General features: G+C 49.8%; 26 non-coding genes across 26 annotated transcripts; all 26 read right to left on the bottom strand.

Moving 5' to 3' along the window:
• Positions 1–9: 9 nt before the first annotated feature.
• Positions 10–125, bottom strand: LOC144538379 (U5 spliceosomal RNA). The gene has a single exon (XR_013504255.1). It is a non-coding gene; the product is annotated as a U5 spliceosomal RNA (small nuclear RNA).
• A 583-nt stretch (positions 126–708) lies between these two features.
• Positions 709–899, bottom strand: LOC144538355 (U2 spliceosomal RNA). Its single transcript, XR_013504231.1, has one exon. It is a non-coding gene; the product is annotated as a U2 spliceosomal RNA (small nuclear RNA).
• A 167-nt stretch (positions 900–1066) lies between these two features.
• Positions 1067–1182, bottom strand: LOC144538377 (U5 spliceosomal RNA). Its single transcript, XR_013504253.1, has one exon. It is a non-coding gene; the product is annotated as a U5 spliceosomal RNA (small nuclear RNA).
• Positions 1183–1765: 583 nt separating this feature from the next.
• Positions 1766–1956, bottom strand: LOC144538354 (U2 spliceosomal RNA). The gene has a single exon (XR_013504230.1). It is a non-coding gene; the product is annotated as a U2 spliceosomal RNA (small nuclear RNA).
• A 167-nt stretch (positions 1957–2123) lies between these two features.
• On the bottom strand, positions 2124–2239 carry LOC144538376 (U5 spliceosomal RNA). Its single transcript, XR_013504252.1, has one exon. It is a non-coding gene; the product is annotated as a U5 spliceosomal RNA (small nuclear RNA).
• Positions 2240–2822: 583 nt separating this feature from the next.
• LOC144538353 (U2 spliceosomal RNA) lies at positions 2823–3013 on the bottom strand. The gene has a single exon (XR_013504229.1). It is a non-coding gene; the product is annotated as a U2 spliceosomal RNA (small nuclear RNA).
• A 167-nt stretch (positions 3014–3180) lies between these two features.
• LOC144538375 (U5 spliceosomal RNA) lies at positions 3181–3296 on the bottom strand. Its single transcript, XR_013504251.1, has one exon. It is a non-coding gene; the product is annotated as a U5 spliceosomal RNA (small nuclear RNA).
• Positions 3297–3879: 583 nt separating this feature from the next.
• LOC144538352 (U2 spliceosomal RNA) lies at positions 3880–4070 on the bottom strand. Its single transcript, XR_013504228.1, has one exon. It is a non-coding gene; the product is annotated as a U2 spliceosomal RNA (small nuclear RNA).
• A 167-nt stretch (positions 4071–4237) lies between these two features.
• LOC144538374 (U5 spliceosomal RNA) lies at positions 4238–4353 on the bottom strand. Its single transcript, XR_013504250.1, has one exon. It is a non-coding gene; the product is annotated as a U5 spliceosomal RNA (small nuclear RNA).
• A 583-nt stretch (positions 4354–4936) lies between these two features.
• Positions 4937–5127, bottom strand: LOC144538351 (U2 spliceosomal RNA). Its single transcript, XR_013504227.1, has one exon. It is a non-coding gene; the product is annotated as a U2 spliceosomal RNA (small nuclear RNA).
• A 167-nt stretch (positions 5128–5294) lies between these two features.
• LOC144538373 (U5 spliceosomal RNA) lies at positions 5295–5410 on the bottom strand. Its single transcript, XR_013504249.1, has one exon. It is a non-coding gene; the product is annotated as a U5 spliceosomal RNA (small nuclear RNA).
• Positions 5411–5993: 583 nt separating this feature from the next.
• On the bottom strand, positions 5994–6184 carry LOC144538350 (U2 spliceosomal RNA). Its single transcript, XR_013504226.1, has one exon. It is a non-coding gene; the product is annotated as a U2 spliceosomal RNA (small nuclear RNA).
• Positions 6185–6351: 167 nt separating this feature from the next.
• On the bottom strand, positions 6352–6467 carry LOC144538372 (U5 spliceosomal RNA). Its single transcript, XR_013504248.1, has one exon. It is a non-coding gene; the product is annotated as a U5 spliceosomal RNA (small nuclear RNA).
• Positions 6468–7050: 583 nt separating this feature from the next.
• On the bottom strand, positions 7051–7241 carry LOC144538349 (U2 spliceosomal RNA). Its single transcript, XR_013504225.1, has one exon. It is a non-coding gene; the product is annotated as a U2 spliceosomal RNA (small nuclear RNA).
• Positions 7242–7408: 167 nt separating this feature from the next.
• On the bottom strand, positions 7409–7524 carry LOC144538371 (U5 spliceosomal RNA). Its single transcript, XR_013504247.1, has one exon. It is a non-coding gene; the product is annotated as a U5 spliceosomal RNA (small nuclear RNA).
• A 583-nt stretch (positions 7525–8107) lies between these two features.
• Positions 8108–8298, bottom strand: LOC144538388 (U2 spliceosomal RNA). Its single transcript, XR_013504264.1, has one exon. It is a non-coding gene; the product is annotated as a U2 spliceosomal RNA (small nuclear RNA).
• A 167-nt stretch (positions 8299–8465) lies between these two features.
• LOC144538370 (U5 spliceosomal RNA) lies at positions 8466–8581 on the bottom strand. The gene has a single exon (XR_013504246.1). It is a non-coding gene; the product is annotated as a U5 spliceosomal RNA (small nuclear RNA).
• A 583-nt stretch (positions 8582–9164) lies between these two features.
• Positions 9165–9355, bottom strand: LOC144538378 (U2 spliceosomal RNA). The gene has a single exon (XR_013504254.1). It is a non-coding gene; the product is annotated as a U2 spliceosomal RNA (small nuclear RNA).
• Positions 9356–9522: 167 nt separating this feature from the next.
• LOC144538369 (U5 spliceosomal RNA) lies at positions 9523–9638 on the bottom strand. Its single transcript, XR_013504245.1, has one exon. It is a non-coding gene; the product is annotated as a U5 spliceosomal RNA (small nuclear RNA).
• A 583-nt stretch (positions 9639–10221) lies between these two features.
• On the bottom strand, positions 10222–10412 carry LOC144538367 (U2 spliceosomal RNA). Its single transcript, XR_013504243.1, has one exon. It is a non-coding gene; the product is annotated as a U2 spliceosomal RNA (small nuclear RNA).
• A 167-nt stretch (positions 10413–10579) lies between these two features.
• Positions 10580–10695, bottom strand: LOC144538368 (U5 spliceosomal RNA). The gene has a single exon (XR_013504244.1). It is a non-coding gene; the product is annotated as a U5 spliceosomal RNA (small nuclear RNA).
• Positions 10696–11278: 583 nt separating this feature from the next.
• On the bottom strand, positions 11279–11469 carry LOC144538359 (U2 spliceosomal RNA). Its single transcript, XR_013504235.1, has one exon. It is a non-coding gene; the product is annotated as a U2 spliceosomal RNA (small nuclear RNA).
• Positions 11470–11636: 167 nt separating this feature from the next.
• On the bottom strand, positions 11637–11752 carry LOC144538366 (U5 spliceosomal RNA). The gene has a single exon (XR_013504242.1). It is a non-coding gene; the product is annotated as a U5 spliceosomal RNA (small nuclear RNA).
• Positions 11753–12335: 583 nt separating this feature from the next.
• On the bottom strand, positions 12336–12526 carry LOC139909711 (U2 spliceosomal RNA). The gene has a single exon (XR_013504224.1). It is a non-coding gene; the product is annotated as a U2 spliceosomal RNA (small nuclear RNA).
• Positions 12527–12693: 167 nt separating this feature from the next.
• On the bottom strand, positions 12694–12809 carry LOC139909716 (U5 spliceosomal RNA). The gene has a single exon (XR_011784533.1). It is a non-coding gene; the product is annotated as a U5 spliceosomal RNA (small nuclear RNA).
• Positions 12810–13392: 583 nt separating this feature from the next.
• Positions 13393–13581, bottom strand: LOC139909715 (U2 spliceosomal RNA). Its single transcript, XR_011784532.2, has one exon. It is a non-coding gene; the product is annotated as a U2 spliceosomal RNA (small nuclear RNA).
• Positions 13582–19153: the final 5572 nt, after the last annotated feature.

The raw sequence follows: 19153 nt of genomic DNA, 5'->3' as shown, positions 1-19153 counted from the left end.
CGGTACAGGGCTCAGCCAAAGTGCTAAGCCCGCCAAAAATACCTTTAACTCTTTGGTGTTACTCTCCACGGAAGTCTTTAGTAAAAGGCGAAAGACTTATGCGTTATGAAGAGAAACCAGAGTAAGTACAGCCTCCGGCCACAAGAGCAGCCAAAGACCCTAGTCGTCTCGGTCAACAGCTTCACGGTGCTCCCCGTTTGGCTAGCTGCATAGCAAAGTACAGGCCACGCCTTTGCTGGCACTCCACCCCGCCTTCTCAGGAGCTTAATCCAATCCGATGACCCGGAAACTCATGCGTAGCCATTGCGCGCAGGCTCCTAGAGCCACTGCAATGACTGGTCAATCCCCCGTGCTCAAAATCACTGGTCTTGTTGTGTTAAAGTGCGCAAAGCTTGAGGGGAACAGGCCGCGCTTGTTTGTACAGCATGTCTACCCGTCGGGGCAATTGAACCCTTGTCCCCTGCGCAACAAGTAGGAAGATTGGCCACTGTACTAAGCAGGAGCACACTCTTTCACACCCTGAATAAGCTACCGGTGAGAATAGATTAGCTAAGGCAAACGGGGAGAAAACGCAGCACAGGCTGCTTTGACCAATTTCGAGGCGCACAAAAGCGCCGTCCACTTTGTTCTTGGTCTTTCGGTCAAATTAGGTATGACTTGCAGACTGGCTTTCCATGTTTTCAAACGTTGCTTTTCCACAGAGTGAGAGAAGGGTGCACCGTTCCCAGCGGCACTGCAATACCGGGTCGATGCGTGGAGCGAACGGAGCAAGCCCCTTTTTCAACTCCTGGTTCTAAAAATCCGTTTAATATGTTGTCCCCTTATAGAGGACGTATCAGATATTAAACTGATAAGAACAGATACTACACTTGATCTTAGCCAAAAGGCCGAGAAGCGATAACCCCTGGCCGTTGGCAGCACAAGGCCGCCCCTCCGGTCCGGTCCGTCCTCGTCGGGGTGTCACAGTATTTTGCCATAACAACTGCTGGTGCTTAGCACCTCCGCCCACGGAGTCTCTGGTGTACTTGTTGACCTAGTTTTCTATTTCCTTGCACAACGGTACAGGGCTCAGCCAAAGTGCTAAGCCCGCCAAAAATACCTTTAACTCTTTGGTGTTACTCTCCACGGAAGTCTTTAGTAAAAGGCGAAAGACTTATGCGTTATGAAGAGAAACCAGAGTAAGTACAGCCTCCGGCCACAAGAGCAGCCAAAGACCCTAGTCGTCTCGGTCAACAGCTTCACGGTGCTCCCCGTTTGGCTAGCTGCATAGCAAAGTACAGGCCACGCCTTTGCTGGCACTCCACCCCGCCTTCTCAGGAGCTTAATCCAATCCGATGACCCGGAAACTCATGCGTAGCCATTGCGCGCAGGCTCCTAGAGCCACTGCAATGACTGGTCAATCCCCCGTGCTCAAAATCACTGGTCTTGTTGTGTTAAAGTGCGCAAAGCTTGAGGGGAACAGGCCGCGCTTGTTTGTACAGCATGTCTACCCGTCGGGGCAATTGAACCCTTGTCCCCTGCGCAACAAGTAGGAAGATTGGCCACTGTACTAAGCAGGAGCACACTCTTTCACACCCTGAATAAGCTACCGGTGAGAATAGATTAGCTAAGGCAAACGGGGAGAAAACGCAGCACAGGCTGCTTTGACCAATTTCGAGGCGCACAAAAGCGCCGTCCACTTTGTTCTTGGTCTTTCGGTCAAATTAGGTATGACTTGCAGACTGGCTTTCCATGTTTTCAAACGTTGCTTTTCCACAGAGTGAGAGAAGGGTGCACCGTTCCCAGCGGCACTGCAATACCGGGTCGATGCGTGGAGCGAACGGAGCAAGCCCCTTTTTCAACTCCTGGTTCTAAAAATCCGTTTAATATGTTGTCCCCTTATAGAGGACGTATCAGATATTAAACTGATAAGAACAGATACTACACTTGATCTTAGCCAAAAGGCCGAGAAGCGATAACCCCTGGCCGTTGGCAGCACAAGGCCGCCCCTCCGGTCCGGTCCGTCCTCGTCGGGGTGTCACAGTATTTTGCCATAACAACTGCTGGTGCTTAGCACCTCCGCCCACGGAGTCTCTGGTGTACTTGTTGACCTAGTTTTCTATTTCCTTGCACAACGGTACAGGGCTCAGCCAAAGTGCTAAGCCCGCCAAAAATACCTTTAACTCTTTGGTGTTACTCTCCACGGAAGTCTTTAGTAAAAGGCGAAAGACTTATGCGTTATGAAGAGAAACCAGAGTAAGTACAGCCTCCGGCCACAAGAGCAGCCAAAGACCCTAGTCGTCTCGGTCAACAGCTTCACGGTGCTCCCCGTTTGGCTAGCTGCATAGCAAAGTACAGGCCACGCCTTTGCTGGCACTCCACCCCGCCTTCTCAGGAGCTTAATCCAATCCGATGACCCGGAAACTCATGCGTAGCCATTGCGCGCAGGCTCCTAGAGCCACTGCAATGACTGGTCAATCCCCCGTGCTCAAAATCACTGGTCTTGTTGTGTTAAAGTGCGCAAAGCTTGAGGGGAACAGGCCGCGCTTGTTTGTACAGCATGTCTACCCGTCGGGGCAATTGAACCCTTGTCCCCTGCGCAACAAGTAGGAAGATTGGCCACTGTACTAAGCAGGAGCACACTCTTTCACACCCTGAATAAGCTACCGGTGAGAATAGATTAGCTAAGGCAAACGGGGAGAAAACGCAGCACAGGCTGCTTTGACCAATTTCGAGGCGCACAAAAGCGCCGTCCACTTTGTTCTTGGTCTTTCGGTCAAATTAGGTATGACTTGCAGACTGGCTTTCCATGTTTTCAAACGTTGCTTTTCCACAGAGTGAGAGAAGGGTGCACCGTTCCCAGCGGCACTGCAATACCGGGTCGATGCGTGGAGCGAACGGAGCAAGCCCCTTTTTCAACTCCTGGTTCTAAAAATCCGTTTAATATGTTGTCCCCTTATAGAGGACGTATCAGATATTAAACTGATAAGAACAGATACTACACTTGATCTTAGCCAAAAGGCCGAGAAGCGATAACCCCTGGCCGTTGGCAGCACAAGGCCGCCCCTCCGGTCCGGTCCGTCCTCGTCGGGGTGTCACAGTATTTTGCCATAACAACTGCTGGTGCTTAGCACCTCCGCCCACGGAGTCTCTGGTGTACTTGTTGACCTAGTTTTCTATTTCCTTGCACAACGGTACAGGGCTCAGCCAAAGTGCTAAGCCCGCCAAAAATACCTTTAACTCTTTGGTGTTACTCTCCACGGAAGTCTTTAGTAAAAGGCGAAAGACTTATGCGTTATGAAGAGAAACCAGAGTAAGTACAGCCTCCGGCCACAAGAGCAGCCAAAGACCCTAGTCGTCTCGGTCAACAGCTTCACGGTGCTCCCCGTTTGGCTAGCTGCATAGCAAAGTACAGGCCACGCCTTTGCTGGCACTCCACCCCGCCTTCTCAGGAGCTTAATCCAATCCGATGACCCGGAAACTCATGCGTAGCCATTGCGCGCAGGCTCCTAGAGCCACTGCAATGACTGGTCAATCCCCCGTGCTCAAAATCACTGGTCTTGTTGTGTTAAAGTGCGCAAAGCTTGAGGGGAACAGGCCGCGCTTGTTTGTACAGCATGTCTACCCGTCGGGGCAATTGAACCCTTGTCCCCTGCGCAACAAGTAGGAAGATTGGCCACTGTACTAAGCAGGAGCACACTCTTTCACACCCTGAATAAGCTACCGGTGAGAATAGATTAGCTAAGGCAAACGGGGAGAAAACGCAGCACAGGCTGCTTTGACCAATTTCGAGGCGCACAAAAGCGCCGTCCACTTTGTTCTTGGTCTTTCGGTCAAATTAGGTATGACTTGCAGACTGGCTTTCCATGTTTTCAAACGTTGCTTTTCCACAGAGTGAGAGAAGGGTGCACCGTTCCCAGCGGCACTGCAATACCGGGTCGATGCGTGGAGCGAACGGAGCAAGCCCCTTTTTCAACTCCTGGTTCTAAAAATCCGTTTAATATGTTGTCCCCTTATAGAGGACGTATCAGATATTAAACTGATAAGAACAGATACTACACTTGATCTTAGCCAAAAGGCCGAGAAGCGATAACCCCTGGCCGTTGGCAGCACAAGGCCGCCCCTCCGGTCCGGTCCGTCCTCGTCGGGGTGTCACAGTATTTTGCCATAACAACTGCTGGTGCTTAGCACCTCCGCCCACGGAGTCTCTGGTGTACTTGTTGACCTAGTTTTCTATTTCCTTGCACAACGGTACAGGGCTCAGCCAAAGTGCTAAGCCCGCCAAAAATACCTTTAACTCTTTGGTGTTACTCTCCACGGAAGTCTTTAGTAAAAGGCGAAAGACTTATGCGTTATGAAGAGAAACCAGAGTAAGTACAGCCTCCGGCCACAAGAGCAGCCAAAGACCCTAGTCGTCTCGGTCAACAGCTTCACGGTGCTCCCCGTTTGGCTAGCTGCATAGCAAAGTACAGGCCACGCCTTTGCTGGCACTCCACCCCGCCTTCTCAGGAGCTTAATCCAATCCGATGACCCGGAAACTCATGCGTAGCCATTGCGCGCAGGCTCCTAGAGCCACTGCAATGACTGGTCAATCCCCCGTGCTCAAAATCACTGGTCTTGTTGTGTTAAAGTGCGCAAAGCTTGAGGGGAACAGGCCGCGCTTGTTTGTACAGCATGTCTACCCGTCGGGGCAATTGAACCCTTGTCCCCTGCGCAACAAGTAGGAAGATTGGCCACTGTACTAAGCAGGAGCACACTCTTTCACACCCTGAATAAGCTACCGGTGAGAATAGATTAGCTAAGGCAAACGGGGAGAAAACGCAGCACAGGCTGCTTTGACCAATTTCGAGGCGCACAAAAGCGCCGTCCACTTTGTTCTTGGTCTTTCGGTCAAATTAGGTATGACTTGCAGACTGGCTTTCCATGTTTTCAAACGTTGCTTTTCCACAGAGTGAGAGAAGGGTGCACCGTTCCCAGCGGCACTGCAATACCGGGTCGATGCGTGGAGCGAACGGAGCAAGCCCCTTTTTCAACTCCTGGTTCTAAAAATCCGTTTAATATGTTGTCCCCTTATAGAGGACGTATCAGATATTAAACTGATAAGAACAGATACTACACTTGATCTTAGCCAAAAGGCCGAGAAGCGATAACCCCTGGCCGTTGGCAGCACAAGGCCGCCCCTCCGGTCCGGTCCGTCCTCGTCGGGGTGTCACAGTATTTTGCCATAACAACTGCTGGTGCTTAGCACCTCCGCCCACGGAGTCTCTGGTGTACTTGTTGACCTAGTTTTCTATTTCCTTGCACAACGGTACAGGGCTCAGCCAAAGTGCTAAGCCCGCCAAAAATACCTTTAACTCTTTGGTGTTACTCTCCACGGAAGTCTTTAGTAAAAGGCGAAAGACTTATGCGTTATGAAGAGAAACCAGAGTAAGTACAGCCTCCGGCCACAAGAGCAGCCAAAGACCCTAGTCGTCTCGGTCAACAGCTTCACGGTGCTCCCCGTTTGGCTAGCTGCATAGCAAAGTACAGGCCACGCCTTTGCTGGCACTCCACCCCGCCTTCTCAGGAGCTTAATCCAATCCGATGACCCGGAAACTCATGCGTAGCCATTGCGCGCAGGCTCCTAGAGCCACTGCAATGACTGGTCAATCCCCCGTGCTCAAAATCACTGGTCTTGTTGTGTTAAAGTGCGCAAAGCTTGAGGGGAACAGGCCGCGCTTGTTTGTACAGCATGTCTACCCGTCGGGGCAATTGAACCCTTGTCCCCTGCGCAACAAGTAGGAAGATTGGCCACTGTACTAAGCAGGAGCACACTCTTTCACACCCTGAATAAGCTACCGGTGAGAATAGATTAGCTAAGGCAAACGGGGAGAAAACGCAGCACAGGCTGCTTTGACCAATTTCGAGGCGCACAAAAGCGCCGTCCACTTTGTTCTTGGTCTTTCGGTCAAATTAGGTATGACTTGCAGACTGGCTTTCCATGTTTTCAAACGTTGCTTTTCCACAGAGTGAGAGAAGGGTGCACCGTTCCCAGCGGCACTGCAATACCGGGTCGATGCGTGGAGCGAACGGAGCAAGCCCCTTTTTCAACTCCTGGTTCTAAAAATCCGTTTAATATGTTGTCCCCTTATAGAGGACGTATCAGATATTAAACTGATAAGAACAGATACTACACTTGATCTTAGCCAAAAGGCCGAGAAGCGATAACCCCTGGCCGTTGGCAGCACAAGGCCGCCCCTCCGGTCCGGTCCGTCCTCGTCGGGGTGTCACAGTATTTTGCCATAACAACTGCTGGTGCTTAGCACCTCCGCCCACGGAGTCTCTGGTGTACTTGTTGACCTAGTTTTCTATTTCCTTGCACAACGGTACAGGGCTCAGCCAAAGTGCTAAGCCCGCCAAAAATACCTTTAACTCTTTGGTGTTACTCTCCACGGAAGTCTTTAGTAAAAGGCGAAAGACTTATGCGTTATGAAGAGAAACCAGAGTAAGTACAGCCTCCGGCCACAAGAGCAGCCAAAGACCCTAGTCGTCTCGGTCAACAGCTTCACGGTGCTCCCCGTTTGGCTAGCTGCATAGCAAAGTACAGGCCACGCCTTTGCTGGCACTCCACCCCGCCTTCTCAGGAGCTTAATCCAATCCGATGACCCGGAAACTCATGCGTAGCCATTGCGCGCAGGCTCCTAGAGCCACTGCAATGACTGGTCAATCCCCCGTGCTCAAAATCACTGGTCTTGTTGTGTTAAAGTGCGCAAAGCTTGAGGGGAACAGGCCGCGCTTGTTTGTACAGCATGTCTACCCGTCGGGGCAATTGAACCCTTGTCCCCTGCGCAACAAGTAGGAAGATTGGCCACTGTACTAAGCAGGAGCACACTCTTTCACACCCTGAATAAGCTACCGGTGAGAATAGATTAGCTAAGGCAAACGGGGAGAAAACGCAGCACAGGCTGCTTTGACCAATTTCGAGGCGCACAAAAGCGCCGTCCACTTTGTTCTTGGTCTTTCGGTCAAATTAGGTATGACTTGCAGACTGGCTTTCCATGTTTTCAAACGTTGCTTTTCCACAGAGTGAGAGAAGGGTGCACCGTTCCCAGCGGCACTGCAATACCGGGTCGATGCGTGGAGCGAACGGAGCAAGCCCCTTTTTCAACTCCTGGTTCTAAAAATCCGTTTAATATGTTGTCCCCTTATAGAGGACGTATCAGATATTAAACTGATAAGAACAGATACTACACTTGATCTTAGCCAAAAGGCCGAGAAGCGATAACCCCTGGCCGTTGGCAGCACAAGGCCGCCCCTCCGGTCCGGTCCGTCCTCGTCGGGGTGTCACAGTATTTTGCCATAACAACTGCTGGTGCTTAGCACCTCCGCCCACGGAGTCTCTGGTGTACTTGTTGACCTAGTTTTCTATTTCCTTGCACAATGGTACAGGGCTCAGCCAAAGTGCTAAGCCCGCCAAAAATACCTTTAACTCTTTGGTGTTACTCTCCACGGAAGTCTTTAGTAAAAGGCGAAAGACTTATGCGTTATGAAGAGAAACCAGAGTAAGTACAGCCTCCGGCCACAAGAGCAGCCAAAGACCCTAGTCGTCTCGGTCAACAGCTTCACGGTGCTCCCCGTTTGGCTAGCTGCATAGCAAAGTACAGGCCACGCCTTTGCTGGCACTCCACCCCGCCTTCTCAGGAGCTTAATCCAATCCGATGACCCGGAAACTCATGCGTAGCCATTGCGCGCAGGCTCCTAGAGCCACTGCAATGACTGGTCAATCCCCCGTGCTCAAAATCACTGGTCTTGTTGTGTTAAAGTGCGCAAAGCTTGAGGGGAACAGGCCGCGCTTGTTTGTACAGCATGTCTACCCGTCGGGGCAATTGAACCCTTGTCCCCTGCGCAACAAGTAGGAAGATTGGCCACTGTACTAAGCAGGAGCACACTCTTTCACACCCTGAATAAGCTACCGGTGAGAATAGATTAGCTAAGGCAAACGGGGAGAAAACGCAGCACAGGCTGCTTTGACCAATTTCGAGGCGCACAAAAGCGCCGTCCACTTTGTTCTTGGTCTTTCGGTCAAATTAGGTATGACTTGCAGACTGGCTTTCCATGTTTTCAAACGTTGCTTTTCCACAGAGTGAGAGAAGGGTGCACCGTTCCCAGCGGCACTGCAATACCGGGTCGATGCGTGGAGCGAACGGAGCAAGCCCCTTTTTCAACTCCTGGTTCTAAAAATCCGTTTAATATGTTGTCCCCTTATAGAGGACGTATCAGATATTAAACTGATAAGAACAGATACTACACTTGATCTTAGCCAAAAGGCCGAGAAGCGATAACCCCTGGCCGTTGGCAGCACAAGGCCGCCCCTCCGGTCCGGTCCGTCCTCGTCGGGGTGTCACAGTATTTTGCCATAACAACTGCTGGTGCTTAGCACCTCCGCCCACGGAGTCTCTGGTGTACTTGTTGACCTAGTTTTCTATTTCCTTGCACAACGGTACAGGGCTCAGCCAAAGTGCTAAGCCCGCCAAAAATACCTTTAACTCTTTGGTGTTACTCTCCACGGAAGTCTTTAGTAAAAGGCGAAAGACTTATGCGTTATGAAGAGAAACCAGAGTAAGTACAGCCTCCGGCCACAAGAGCAGCCAAAGACCCTAGTCGTCTCGGTCAACAGCTTCACGGTGCTCCCCGTTTGGCTAGCTGCATAGCAAAGTACAGGCCACGCCTTTGCTGGCACTCCACCCCGCCTTCTCAGGAGCTTAATCCAATCCGATGACCCGGAAACTCATGCGTAGCCATTGCGCGCAGGCTCCTAGAGCCACTGCAATGACTGGTCAATCCCCCGTGCTCAAAATCACTGGTCTTGTTGTGTTAAAGTGCGCAAAGCTTGAGGGGAACAGGCCGCGCTTGTTTGTACAGCATGTCTACCCGTCGGGGCAATTGAACCCTTGTCCCCTGCGCAACAAGTAGGAAGATTGGCCACTGTACTAAGCAGGAGCACACTCTTTCACACCCTGAATAAGCTACCGGTGAGAATAGATTAGCTAAGGCAAACGGGGAGAAAACGCAGCACAGGCTGCTTTGACCAATTTCGAGGCGCACAAAAGCGCCGTCCACTTTGTTCTTGGTCTTTCGGTCAAATTAGGTATGACTTGCAGACTGGCTTTCCATGTTTTCAAACGTTGCTTTTCCACAGAGTGAGAGAAGGGTGCACCGTTCCCAGCGGCACTGCAATACCGGGTCGATGCGTGGAGCGAACGGAGCAAGCCCCTTTTTCAACTCCTGGTTCTAAAAATCCGTTTAATATGTTGTCCCCTTATAGAGGACGTATCAGATATTAAACTGATAAGAACAGATACTACACTTGATCTTAGCCAAAAGGCCGAGAAGCGATAACCCCTGGCCGTTGGCAGCACAAGGCCGCCCCTCCGGTCCGGTCCGTCCTCGTCGGGGTGTCACAGTATTTTGCCATAACAACTGCTGGTGCTTAGCACCTCCGCCCACGGAGTCTCTGGTGTACTTGTTGACCTAGTTTTCTATTTCCTTGCACAACGGTACAGGGCTCAGCCAAAGTGCTAAGCCCGCCAAAAATACCTTTAACTCTTTGGTGTTACTCTCCACGGAAGTCTTTAGTAAAAGGCGAAAGACTTATGCGTTATGAAGAGAAACCAGAGTAAGTACAGCCTCCGGCCACAAGAGCAGCCAAAGACCCTAGTCGTCTCGGTCAACAGCTTCACGGTGCTCCCCGTTTGGCTAGCTGCATAGCAAAGTACAGGCCACGCCTTTGCTGGCACTCCACCCCGCCTTCTCAGGAGCTTAATCCAATCCGATGACCCGGAAACTCATGCGTAGCCATTGCGCGCAGGCTCCTAGAGCCACTGCAATGACTGGTCAATCCCCCGTGCTCAAAATCACTGGTCTTGTTGTGTTAAAGTGCGCAAAGCTTGAGGGGAACAGGCCGCGCTTGTTTGTACAGCATGTCTACCCGTCGGGGCAATTGAACCCTTGTCCCCTGCGCAACAAGTAGGAAGATTGGCCACTGTACTAAGCAGGAGCACACTCTTTCACACCCTGAATAAGCTACCGGTGAGAATAGATTAGCTAAGGCAAACGGGGAGAAAACGCAGCACAGGCTGCTTTGACCAATTTCGAGGCGCACAAAAGCGCCGTCCACTTTGTTCTTGGTCTTTCGGTCAAATTAGGTATGACTTGCAGACTGGCTTTCCATGTTTTCAAACGTTGCTTTTCCACAGAGTGAGAGAAGGGTGCACCGTTCCCAGCGGCACTGCAATACCGGGTCGATGCGTGGAGCGAACGGAGCAAGCCCCTTTTTCAACTCCTGGTTCTAAAAATCCGTTTAATATGTTGTCCCCTTATAGAGGACGTATCAGATATTAAACTGATAAGAACAGATACTACACTTGATCTTAGCCAAAAGGCCGAGAAGCGATAACCCCTGGCCGTTGGCAGCACAAGGCCGCCCCTCCGGTCCGGTCCGTCCTCGTCGGGGTGTCACAGTATTTTGCCATAACAACTGCTGGTGCTTAGCACCTCCGCCCACGGAGTCTCTGGTGTACTTGTTGACCTAGTTTTCTATTTCCTTGCACAACGGTACAGGGCTCAGCCAAAGTGCTAAGCCCGCCAAAAATACCTTTAACTCTTTGGTGTTACTCTCCACGGAAGTCTTTAGTAAAAGGCGAAAGACTTATGCGTTATGAAGAGAAACCAGAGTAAGTACAGCCTCCGGCCACAAGAGCAGCCAAAGACCCTAGTCGTCTCGGTCAACAGCTTCACGGTGCTCCCCGTTTGGCTAGCTGCATAGCAAAGTACAGGCCACGCCTTTGCTGGCACTCCACCCCGCCTTCTCAGGAGCTTAATCCAATCCGATGACCCGGAAACTCATGCGTAGCCATTGCGCGCAGGCTCCTAGAGCCACTGCAATGACTGGTCAATCCCCCGTGCTCAAAATCACTGGTCTTGTTGTGTTAAAGTGCGCAAAGCTTGAGGGGAACAGGCCGCGCTTGTTTGTACAGCATGTCTACCCGTCGGGGCAATTGAACCCTTGTCCCCTGCGCAACAAGTAGGAAGATTGGCCACTGTACTAAGCAGGAGCACACTCTTTCACACCCTGAATAAGCTACCGGTGAGAATAGATTAGCTAAGGCAAACGGGGAGAAAACGCAGCACAGGCTGCTTTGACCAATTTCGAGGCGCACAAAAGCGCCGTCCACTTTGTTCTTGGTCTTTCGGTCAAATTAGGTATGACTTGCAGACTGGCTTTCCATGTTTTCAAACGTTGCTTTTCCACAGAGTGAGAGAAGGGTGCACCGTTCCCAGCGGCACTGCAATACCGGGTCGATGCGTGGAGCGAACGGAGCAAGCCCCTTTTTCAACTCCTGGTTCTAAAAATCCGTTTAATATGTTGTCCCCTTATAGAGGACGTATCAGATATTAAACTGATAAGAACAGATACTACACTTGATCTTAGCCAAAAGGCCGAGAAGCGATAACCCCTGGCCGTTGGCAGCACAAGGCCGCCCCTCCGGTCCGGTCCGTCCTCGTCGGGGTGTCACAGTATTTTGCCATAACAACTGCTGGTGCTTAGCACCTCCGCCCACGGAGTCTCTGGTGTACTTGTTGACCTAGTTTTCTATTTCCTTGCACAATGGTACAGGGCTCAGCCAAAGTGCTAAGCCCGCCAAAAATACCTTTAACTCTTTGGTGTTACTCTCCACGGAAGTCTTTAGTAAAAGGCGAAAGACTTATGCGTTATGAAGAGAAACCAGAGTAAGTACAGCCTCCGGCCACAAGAGCAGCCAAAGACCCTAGTCGTCTCGGTCAACAGCTTCACGGTGCTCCCCGTTTGGCTAGCTGCATAGCAAAGTACAGGCCACGCCTTTGCTGGCACTCCACCCCGCCTTCTCAGGAGCTTAATCCAATCCGATGACCCGGAAACTCATGCGTAGCCATTGCGCGCAGGCTCCTAGAGCCACTGCAATGACTGGTCAATCCCCCGTGCTCAAAATCACTGGTCTTGTTGTGTTAAAGTGCGCAAAGCTTGAGGGGAACAGGCCGCGCTTGTTTGTACAGCATGTCTACCCGTCGGGGCAATTGAACCCTTGTCCCCTGCGCAACAAGTAGGAAGATTGGCCACTGTACTAAGCAGGAGCACACTCTTTCACACCCTGAATAAGCTACCGGTGAGAATAGATTAGCTAAGGCAAACGGGGAGAAAACGCAGCACAGGCTGCTTTGACCAATTTCGAGGCGCACAAAAGCGCCGTCCACTTTGTTCTTGGTCTTTCGGTCAAATTAGGTATGACTTGCAGACTGGCTTTCCATGTTTTCAAACGTTGCTTTTCCACAGAGTGAGAGAAGGGTGCACCGTTCCCAGCGGCACTGCAATACCGGGTCGATGCGTGGAGCGAACGGAGCAAGCCCCTTTTTCAACTCCTGGTTCTAAAAATCCGTTTAATATGTTGTCCCCTTATAGAGGACGTATCAGATATTAAACTGATAAGAACAGATACTACACTTGATCTTAGCCAAAAGGCCGAGAAGCGATAACCCCTGGCCGTTGGCAGCACAAGGCCGCCCCTCCGGTCCGGTCCGTCCTCGTCGGGGTGTCACAGTATTTTGCCATAACAACTGCTGGTGCTTAGCACCTCCGCCCACGGAGTCTCTGGTGTACTTGTTGACCTAGTTTTCTATTTCCTTGCACAACGGTACAGGGCTCAGCCAAAGTGCTAAGCCCGCCAAAAATACCTTTAACTCTTTGGTGTTACTCTCCACGGAAGTCTTTAGTAAAAGGCGAAAGACTTATGCGTTATGAAGAGAAACCAGAGTAAGTACAGCCTCCGGCCACAAGAGCAGCCAAAGACCCTAGTCGTCTCGGTCAACAGCTTCACGGTGCTCCCCGTTTGGCTAGCTGCATAGCAAAGTACAGGCCACGCCTTTGCTGGCACTCCACCCCGCCTTCTCAGGAGCTTAATCCAATCCGATGACCCGGAAACTCATGCGTAGCCATTGCGCGCAGGCTCCTAGAGCCACTGCAATGACTGGTCAATCCCCCGTGCTCAAAATCACTGGTCTTGTTGTGTTAAAGTGCGCAAAGCTTGAGGGGAACAGGCCGCGCTTGTTTGTACAGCATGTCTACCCGTCGGGGCAATTGAACCCTTGTCCCCTGCGCAACAAGTAGGAAGATTGGCCACTGTACTAAGCAGGAGCACACTCTTTCACACCCTGAATAAGCTACCGGTGAGAATAGATTAGCTAAGGCAAACGGGGAGAAAACGCAGCACAGGCTGCTTTGACCAATTTCGAGGCGCACAAAAGCGCCGTCCACTTTGTTCTTGGTCTTTCGGTCAAATTAGGTATGACTTGCAGACTGGCTTTCCATGTTTTCAAACGTTGCTTTTCCACAGAGTGAGAGAAGGGTGCACCGTTCCCAGCGGCACTGCAATACCGGGTCGATGCGTGGAGCGAACGGAGCAAGCCCCTTTTTCAACTCCTGGTTCTAAAAATCCGTTTAATATGTTGTCCCCTTATAGAGGACGTATCAGATATTAAACTGATAAGAACAGATTTTTTTTTTTTTTTTTTTTTTTCGAAAAAATTTATTGACACTTTTTTCATAAAGTCGTACACTGTTTACAATCATAAAATCCTTCACAAACACACATCTTTTCAAAATACAACAAACAAATAAATATGAATACTCTGTAAAACCACGTTCCTTTGTTTAAAACAATAAAAGCAATTGTTTTAAAGTGGATTACAGATAAGATAACGTTGTATTAAAAGTTGTGGAAAATAAATAAATAAATGAATAAATAAATAATTGTCTCTGTGTATATCAGTGTACATTCGTTGTGCAGGGGCGGGATGAGTCCCTAACAAGGATCAACTCATCCCGCTCTCCCGAACGGCTTTGGGTCTCTCGGAACCTGTTCCTGGTGCTCAGAGGGGACCCTCTCCCTTCTGCTCCTTCCCACCTGCCACACCCGGAGAGCCAGGCCGCCGCTGCCTTGACCCTTTATTTGTGTGGCTCCGGCTCCCACGTCCGAATGGGCACAGAGGCGATTCTTCTTTGTGGCTGCGTCCTAGGCCTGCCGCCTGCAGCGACGGCTGCTTGCACCGCCGCTGTGGCCATCTGGATCGCAGCCACGGGGGGGATCTGCATGTGCTTCCTTACCAGCAGGTTTCTGGAGGTCCATATGGCGTCTTTGATGGCGGCCAGGGTGAGCCACTGTTTGGCAAAGTCTGCTGGTAATGTTTGTTCCTGGCCCACCCCGTACAGCACTAGCTGTGCTGTCAGGACCTCCCCTGCTGGTAAGTACGGGAATTTTAGGGAGCCGGCCATTGCCCACTGGTCTACAGCAGCGCTGCACTCCCAGAGCAGATGCCTCACCGACTCAGGTGCGCCACACCCCGGTCGGGGGCAAGTTGAGAGCGTTGACATGCCCCGGGAGTGCATTACGGACCTGACTGGGAGGATCTCATGAGCCACCATCCACGACAGGTCCCGGAGTCTGTTCGGGAGGGCGGGATGGTTTACGTTGCGCCAAACTGTTGAGGACTCACCTATTGTGAGCCCGCGCACTGGATACATTGATTCCCGCTCCTGCACAACAGAGAGAAGAGAGCGATGGTGGGTTAAAATAGACAGCTCCTCTTGCTCTAGTTTAAAATGCTTTAAGAATCTCCGGATAAAAGCGTAGGCCGGTGGCAGATTAAAAGACACAGGTACTCTAAGATCAATGGGTAAAACTTTTAGGTGTCTGAGGTAGGACCCCATCCAGAATCGTGCCATTGCTGTCGTTTTGTCATCTCTGGATGGGGCTGTGGCGTAGGTGATGTGCAGGGTGCTGTATCGGCTTCCTAAAAACTGGTGTAGGTCCGGGACTCCCTTTCCTCCTTTCTCTTTCGGCTTTTTCATCACCTCTCTCCTCAGCCTCTCCCACTTGGACCCCCACAGGAAATAAAAGATGGCGCGTTCCAGATCTAAAAGCACTCTTCGTGGTGGGATAAAAACAGAACTGATTAATAAAAGCAAAGGTAAAATCACTGCTTTAATGATTAAAACCTTTCCTTCCATTGTCAGTCTTCTAAGTCCCCAGTACCCTAGTCTCTGTCTAACTTTCCCTACCACGTCTGGCCAGTTTCCTTTTCCTCCCCCCTCCCTGTCAAATTTAACCCCCAGTATTTTTTGGTCAGTCTGGGTCACAGTCAAGGGGAGTCCTGTCGTCTCGGTCGCTGTCCACGGTCCGTAAGTTTGGGCTTGAGTCTTATCTCGGTTAAGCTTTGACCCAGAGGCCTGTCCGAACCAGTCAGTCAAGTCCAGTGTCCTGTTGACAGATAAAAGGTCAGTACATAAAATGTTAAAATCGTCCATATATATTGCACATTTGGTGGTCAATCCCCCGCTCCCCGGGATTGCCACCCCATTGATTCTTTGGTCCCTTCTCAAGATCTGTGCCAACGGCTCTATACAGGTCACGTAGAGGAGGGCTGATAACGGACAACCCTGACGGACACCGCAGTGTATGTTAACTGCTTTTGTTAGATGCCCATTAACAACAAATCTGCTGGTAATGTCCCGGTACAGCAATCCCACCCAAGCTATAAACCTTTCTGGAAACCCCATTTTTTGCAGTACCTGGAAAAGGTACTGGTGCGAGATCCGATCAAAGGCTTTCTCAAAATCTAAATTTAGGACTACTAGCCGGATGTTTCTGTCTCTCGCATAACAGATGGTGTCTCGGATCAGTACGAGGCTGTCGGTGATCTTCCTCCCCGGGATGGCACAGGCTTGATCCGGGTGAATCACCTCCTCTAAAACCAGGGACATACGAGCAGATAAAAGTTTACTAAAAAGTTTGCAGTCAAGATTTAAGAGGGTGATAGGTCTCCAGTTTTTCAGTTCAGTCCTGTCATTTTTTTTGTATAGTAGAGTCACTATCCCTGCTCTAAAACTGTCAGGTAGTCTGTCTAGTCCTTCGAAATCCATAAAAACAGAAAGTAGGTCCGGTGCTAAAATGTCCCAAAAAGTCAGATAAAAGTCCAAGGGAAGCCCGTCTTCTCCTGGGGACTTCCCTTTCTTAAAATTTTGTACACATTTATCTAACTCTAAAAGGGTAAAACCTTGGGTTAAAAGCACACTGTCCTTTACTGTTTTGTCAATGAATTTTAAAACCTCTGTCATGGTGTCTGTTTTAATATTTTTTTCTTTGTAAAGATCCCCGTAAAAGCTCTCTATAGTGTCTTTGATTTCTTCTGTTGTGTTTGCTGTGTACCCACTTTCTTTTTTTAGTTGTAAAATACCCCCCCCTTTGTTGACAATTTTCTTAAAAAAATATCTGGTACACTTTTCCCCTTCCTCGATCTCCCTTTCTTTACTTCTTAGAATGACACCCTTACTTTTAATGTCTGCTAAAACCGACATTTCTGTTTTGACTTGTTTAATATCTTCGCTAAAATCCATGCCCTGTTGCTGTAGTTTAAAATAGCGCTGTAGTCGCTTCTGCAGTCCCAGCATGCGTCTGTTTTCCTTATCTTTTTTCTTTTGACCTGCCTTTCTAAAAAAAGTCTGGGTCTTTCCCTTCACCATTTCCCACCAGTGTGCACGTGTGTCGTACAAGTCTTGAAGGGTCTGCCACTCTTTATACTGCTCCCTGAACTGGCTAACTAACTCCCTATCCTCTAACAGGGAGCAGTTGAGCTTCCACAGACCACTTCCTGTTGTCAAACCCGAAAAAGGTGAGAGGGTGCAGGAGAGCATTATGTGATCAGAGAAGAAAACAGGGGTCAATCTAGCATCGGTTGGCGGGCAGTCCCTTGTAAAAATATAGTCTATGCGAGAGGCTCTGTTGCCGTCACCACTGAACCAGGTGAAGCCTTCCTCTCCGGGATGCATGATTTTAAAACAGTCTTGGAGTTTAAAATCCCTGCATAAACCCTGCAATAAACACGATGTTTTATCAATTTTAAAATCCTCCCCTGCCCCCTTCCTATCCTTGCTGGATAAAACACAGTTAAAATCCCCTCCTACCACTAGCGGTGCCCTACCCAGCAAGTGGGACTGCAGGTCTTCTAAAAGGTCATACCTGTCGTTTCTGTCGTTAAAACCATAAATATTTAGTACGTTAAAATCCTTTCCCATGTACGTCAGATGTGCTAAAAGTGCCCGCCCGTCTCTCACCACAGTGCTGCCCTTCACCAGAATAGAGGGGTTTTTAATTAAAATGGCCACTCCATCGTTCCTGTTTTCATTTGATCCGCTCCATATGGATTCTTGTGGCCACTTCTCCTCCCATTCCCTGTAGTGTTTTAAAAACGGTATGGCACACTCCTGGAGTAAAAACACATCTGCATTAAAAGCACTCAGAAAGGATAAAACTGTTGTGGCTCTAACTCCTGACCTCACACTTCTCACATTGAGGGTGGAAATGATGAGGGTCATGTGTATTATGTTTAAAACAACAGGCATGACAGTTTAAAAGAATTGAAATAACAGGGTTAAAAACCTAAAAGAGAAATGCAGCTAACCAAATAATTGTGAATGCAGCTCTTCCTTTCCCTTTATGGGGGAAAGGGGAGGGGTCTGAGCTCCATTCCCTTTCCGGACTCTGGCAGCTGGTCTTGGGGGTAATGCCGCGTTCAGTACTGAGTCCTTGGGGGTTGATTGCAGAGCTACATTTAAAAAGGAGACCTGGTTTGGAGAACTGGAGGGGAAGACTCTGGACTCCTCCACAGACGAGCTGTCTGAGGGGTACACAGCTCTCCCCCTCTTCTCTGAGGCTCCAGGAGTCTCAGGGGACAGTTCTGAAGCAGGCCTCTTGATTTGCTGGGCATCGGGGAGGGGGCCATCATTTCCAGTTCCGCTCTCTGCCTGCATTGCCTCCTCTCCCTCAGCACTCTCCATTTGTGGGGCAATAACAGGCCCCTCCCCCTCTCCCGCCTCACCTGATCCCTCTCCTCCAACCACAGGATTTGGCGGGAGATTTGAATTTTCTAGCCCAGCCTTTTCAATTTGCTCTCCAACTGCCTCCCTTTGTCCACCATCTTGTTCCTCATTCTCGGCCTTCTTGTTAGCCTTTAGCTTGTTGGCAAAGGATTTTGGGCAATCTCTGAAGATATGATTTGACTCTCCACAAAGATTACACTTTCTGCCATTTGGACACTGCTCAAAAGCATGCCCAATTTCTCTACACTTCCCACAAACAATTTTTTGGCACGCTTCTACCAGGTGCCCATGCTCACCACACTTGCGGCAGAGCTTGGGTTGTCCCTGGTAGTGAATGTAGCCTCTGTTGTCTCCCAGAACTATCATTGATGGCAGATGTTTCAGGCCCTGGTAGCCCTGGGGGTCCTGCCATTGTTGAATGGGGACCCTCCAGGCGCAAGTCCAAATGCCATCCTCATCTCTCACTTTGGTAGCCTGGCCCTTAACAGTGCAATATCTTCCCAGCCACAAACAAATGTCATCTGCATTCACTGTCTCATTGAACATTCTGACAATAACCACTTTTGAGGCATTGTCAGTCAGTTTCTCTACATTGAAAGCAGAAAACTGGGTTTTTACCTTTTCAAAGCGTGTCCAAAATTCTCTATGCACAATCGCGGATCCGAAACTTACATCGAATCCTTTGTTGAAGGGAAGGGTCAAAATACAATTCAAGTCCTTTGCCGTGAAACCTAATGCCTTTTGTATGAGCTTCCTGGAGAAGTCCATTCTGGACATCTCCAGGAGCCTGCCATCTTTTTCTTTAAACTTAAAACGCACGCTGTGGTGCCTCCGCATGCCGGCATGGCCAGCCGACATGGTGGGGACACCACACGTTAAGAACAATTAAGAAAACTAAACCACCACGTACAAAAACCAAAGAACTAAAAACAGGGCTAAAAAGGAGAATAAAACAGTGAAATCACTCCTAAAAGGTGAAATACAAAACACTTACCTTTTCTCGGGTGGTTTGGTCTTGGTGAAGGTCTCACAGAGGGCAGGCAAGCAAAGACTCTGAGCCGATGAATTCCTGTTGGTGAAAGAAATACAACCACAAAAAATTGTAATATTTTTCACTTTAGGAATAAATATATTATCCTCCCAAGTGTGGGTAACAATCAATGCCACAAACAGGCAAGAATTTTTACCACCAGCAGGAGGCGATCGCAGTCTTAGCCAAAAGGCCGA

Source organism: Centroberyx gerrardi, unplaced genomic scaffold (genome assembly GCF_048128805.1).
Source record: "Centroberyx gerrardi isolate f3 unplaced genomic scaffold, fCenGer3.hap1.cur.20231027 Scaffold_454, whole genome shotgun sequence".
NCBI classification, from domain to species: Eukaryota; Metazoa; Chordata; class Actinopteri; order Beryciformes; family Berycidae; genus Centroberyx; species Centroberyx gerrardi.
Note: the sequence above shows the minus strand (reverse complement) of the source record. Positions and strands in the feature narration are given on the sequence as shown.